At 35.8% G+C, this 4825-nt stretch overlaps 1 protein-coding gene and 1 long non-coding RNA gene across 5 annotated transcripts in view; one reads left to right on the top strand and one right to left on the bottom strand.

Annotated features, from left to right (window-relative positions):
• Positions 1-3861, bottom strand: part of LOC128251062 (uncharacterized) — a 32230-nt gene extending 28369 nt beyond the window's left edge. The window contains exon 1 of the long non-coding RNA XR_008266951.1: positions 2807-3861. This is a non-coding gene — a long non-coding RNA (uncharacterized LOC128251062). The remainder of the gene's footprint in view (positions 1-2806) is intronic.
• LOC128251052 (GATOR complex protein WDR24-like) overlaps positions 1-4825 on the top strand; it is a 62578-nt gene that overhangs the window by 5201 nt on the left and 52552 nt on the right. The window lies entirely within an intron of this gene.

The following is a 4825-nucleotide window of genomic DNA, read 5'->3' as shown; positions in this document are numbered from 1 at the left end:
GAATGGAACGAGGAACATTCTAGTGAAGTTGAACATCTTATCTGGCCACTACAGTCCCCAGAACTCAATATTATTGAACATTTATGGTGCATTTTAGAAAAACACATAAGGAGTCAATATCCTCCACCATCATCACTACAAGAACTGGAGATTGTTTCAGCTGAAGAATGGACAAAAATTCCTTTGGAAACAATTCAAACTTTGTACGAGTCCATACCTCATAGAATTCAAGCTGTAATTACTGCCAAAGGTGGTCCTACCCCATATTGAAATAAATTTATTTGAAATTTTAAGGTGTTTCCATTAGTTTATCCAACCCCTGTATATATATATATATATATGCATTTGTTTGGTCTCTTGTCTATGGATTCTAGCACGTCGGCAAATTAATTGATGGTTTCACATATATAATTTTCTTTGCAATTGACGCAAGTTATATGAGATTCTGTGTTTTATAGTTCATATCTGCTTTTACTAGGAAGGAGAATCCACTTTAAAATTTTTATATGAGAACCAGTGTTCAAATGTTTGAAGTTGTTGTTACATTTCCACATCTATTATCTCCACAATCTTTCACGGAGAATTCTGAATTATCCTCTGATGTAAATTCTGTCTTTGTGATATGTTTTCTAAGACTTTTTGGCTGACATTTACTGTTTCATATAATGTCTTCATCAAGCGGATTTTTCATTTGGAGCATTGTAAAAGTATTGGTAGGTTTGTTTTTATAGAGTATAAAGCGTTGGTCACTCCTGAATTATGTGTATTTCTTAGGTGTCCTCAGTTGTACGATGTCCAGTTCCATCTCCTTTATAATTCCATCATATGTTAATTATAAGGGGTTATTTCTGTTATTGTTTTTCCTTTTTTCTTTTAGGAAGTCATTGAGTTCATTGAATCGAATCTGACGTATTTTCGGATCGACTACCATTGCACAGACATGTCTTGCCATACTTTATGGAATGTTCCTTTTGATGTGCGAAGGATGGCAAGACTACAATTTCAATTACTGATGTGCGTCTGATTTTTGTCGTGAATTTGATAGATGGGTGAAGGTGTCCAAAATGTGATTGAATATTTGTATAATATATACATGGATGGACAGATGGATGGATGGATGGATGGATGGATGGATGGATGGATGGGTGGATGGATGGATGGATGGATGGATGGATAAATTTGCTGCAGTACATAATCCTCTTTATACGTTTGAAAAATACGGAGGTTTTTGTAAGATATTTAATACTATATACGTGTGTGTGTGTGTGTTTTGTTGTTGTTCTTAATACCAATATTTCCAGACACACATACACACGCACTCCCACCCCCACACACACACATATGCTTACATACATACATGCATGCATACATACAACCTTCGAATATTGTATAGTATCTCTCAGACAGCACCTGATAAACAACAGCAGCAATCCCAGAGCGAGAGACTGCAAAATACTTAACAAGTAAAAGAAACAGTGAAACCCTTGGAACCCCAAGATGCAACCGAAGATGCCGATTATGTCATATTTCTGTGGAGTACATTACAAATGTTATCAGCAGCCGCCCCAGAATGTCATCTAGTTACTACCTCCCACTGCAGTATGACATAGTTGCTAAAACAATGTAGAATGCTATTCGAAAGAAAGGAGTGATTTGTAATTGAATAAATACATATCAAGAAATGGAATATTGATAGAACATCACCATCAAAACGTCTATGAAGTGCAAACATCGTTTGGGACAGTTAAGAAAAAGTGTGCCGCCATAGTAGTTAGATGCCTGTTGATGTGAATATCTCTTCTCAAAAGAGAAAGAGGATATCTACAGATAATTGCTTAGATACATTTAGTTTCTATACCCACATTATCAGTTACATTAATACATGCACACACACTCATACATGTATGTATGTATGTATATATGTATATGCATATGTATGTTCTCTTTGAAGTCTTCCTGTAAGGAAAGAGCTGGTTTCTAACAAAGAGGCAAAACTCCGTCGTTAGAATGCAGATAACAAATACAATGTCACAATTTAAACTTGAGAAAAGCCATGCATATCTTCACATTTTTAGCCATGATAACTCGTGCACTTGGTTTTGTTTGTAAATGCCTAAGTGGCAATCTGGAGAAGCTAAGAATTTTTAAAAAAAGGAAACGGACCTGCTAGCAGGCACGTTACAAATACAATCCATAAACGGAACAGTATATATATGCATGGCTTTTCTCAAGTTTAAACTGTGACATTGTATTTGTTATCTACATTCTAACGACGGAGCTTTGTATCTTTGTTAGAAACCAGCTCTTTCCTTACAGGAAGACTTCAAAGAGAACATACATATGCATATACATATATACATACATATATACATGTATGTGTGTGTGTGCGTGTATTAATGTAACTATAATTGAAATAAGAATAAATACATTGTGGTAGAGTCATAAAAGTCATTTAAAACACAAATGCTGTTATTTTCAGTTTTGTTTATTTTATATTTACCATTCATAAAGTGTACCACAAATTTTGTCGAACATCTTTGAACTGATCATCGACATAGAAGATCAATCGAAGGAAGATATTTGATATATTTTGTCAGTGACCAGCTATTTCCTGAATAATTCATTTTATACATATATCCAATTACAACTACTCCTGCAGAGATATTTGTGTACGCTAACCTGAATGTATCTATGTGTGCACGTTCGCCTGTGTGTCTGTGTTTCTGGCAAATTATCCTAAAGTCTCAGCTAAACTTACTGAATATTATTCAACTTGTATTTATGTATTATGCATTTTCTGTCTTACCTTTTATTCTCTGCGAGAGGAGTGTGGCTAATTTTCTATAATGATTCAGCCGGTGGAATTATCCTGCTGTAGTTAGGTAGGTTCCGTTATGTTCTAAGTTCAAATTAGGCTCGGGTCGACTTTATCTTTCTTCTCAAACTGGATCGTAAAATAAGCACTGGAGTCGATGAAACCAAAAACATTTCTGACCCCAAAATCTGTGGCAATGAAACAATGTTTCTCGGAGGTGAGAACTGGGATGGTGAGGAGAAGGAAGGGGAAAGTTTTCATGACCTTGATCTTTTCACGCTGTTCAAAATTACTTAAATTTTTTTTTTTTTTTTTCATATTTATATTCATGTTTATATTCAGAATATTAGTAATGATTAGTAGTCTATATCTACTATACAAATGCGAGCGTATGTGGTTATGTATGTGTGTTTAGGCCCGAAAGGCTCTGAAACGGTGCGTCCTCGAGAAAAACTAATTTGATTTTCGAAATTTGCATCCCAAAGAAGTCATCCGTAAATAGAAATATATAATTTTCTAAGAGAAATAACTTGTAGTCCGACAGCTCTCCCATCAATCTCTTTCTTTCTATCTTAGTTACCACACTTTTCATTTCTCTCTCCTTCTCTCTTTCTCTCTCTCCTTCTCTCTCTCTCTCTCTCTCTCTCTCTCTCTCTCTCTCTCTCTCTCTCTCTCTCTCTCTCTCTCTCTCTCTCTCTCTCTCTCTCTCTCTCTCTCTCTCTCTCTCTCTCTCTCTCTTTCTCTCTCTTCCTGTCTGTATATATGTATTATCTCTCACGCATTGTTTTCATTTTGTTTAAAGCTTCGTCTTCCAATGTTTACTTTCATTTTATCACAGCTATTACGCACAAATCCTGTTTTCTGATTGGATTAAAATGATTAAACTCTAAACCTCTGTAAGATTTTCCTAAAATTTTTCTGGAATAAATGAATCACTGACTCGGATGAATTCAGTGTGAAAAAGTACATCAATATGCCAAATTTGAAAATTTTCACTTCATTTTAAAATTTCAAGATCTATGACAATGACAGAAAGCATCTCTCAATCTATCTCTTTCACTTTTCGCTTTTTTCATAGTAAACTCCCCATCTCCATATATATTTATCCCACTCTCTCACTCACTCTATATAAGAACATATAACACACCATGAGTGTGTGTATGCAGGTGTGTAATGAATTTCATTATGGACGCAGTCTGATTAAAACAAAAAAGGTATGTAAAAGGTGATTTATACTAATAACGTAACATTATATTAGTAACAATTTTTCTTACGCGCGCACACACACACACACACACACACACACACACACATACACACTTACACACGGATTCCCTTGAAGCAGGATGGGGATTAAAAACATATGTAGGAATGTATATATAGATATATATGTGTGTGTGTGTGTGTGTGTGTGTGTGTGTGTGTGTGTGTGCTAGATATGTTTCGGCCAAAGATTGGTTCAGGCCACGTCTAATCTGATAGGGTCTGTTTAAGTCATCTTCAAGTCAAGTTTTTTGGTATTATGGCCCATTCATGTAGGGAGTCGTTTTCGACTGAGTGTATCTGGTTAAAAATGGCCTAACTGGTTTCCCTTGTCCAGATTTCGCTTGAAGATGATGGGACCTTTTTTCTCCATTCATTTGTTTCGGGATCATGTGAAATAGAATAGGACTTGTTGAGGAAAAGAAATTGTGCTGCAGTGAATCTATGTGTTGTGGGTCTGAATTGTGTTTGGGTGTATGGAATGTGACGCCAGCCTTAAATGAATTCTAACTCTAATGTTAAGGTCATTTGGGTAATGCTGGTGATATACTTTCAATATTGTGGAAATGATGTAGCGCTCACAGCGAAGCCGGGGAGAATAGAGATTCAATGTTTTAAGGCGGTCTCAATAATGAAGATCCGTCACGCCCTTAATTTTTATTGTGAATGCTCTCTGTGGGTGATTCTACTCTAGTAATGTTTTGTTTGGTGTGTGAAAGCCACAGGGAGCAGCAGTATACTAGGAGT

The sequence above is a fragment of the Octopus bimaculoides genome, chromosome 2 (assembly GCF_001194135.2).
Source record: "Octopus bimaculoides isolate UCB-OBI-ISO-001 chromosome 2, ASM119413v2, whole genome shotgun sequence".
In the NCBI taxonomy this organism is placed as follows: domain Eukaryota; kingdom Metazoa; phylum Mollusca; class Cephalopoda; order Octopoda; family Octopodidae; genus Octopus; species Octopus bimaculoides.
This window is presented reverse-complemented; position numbering and strand designations above follow the sequence as displayed.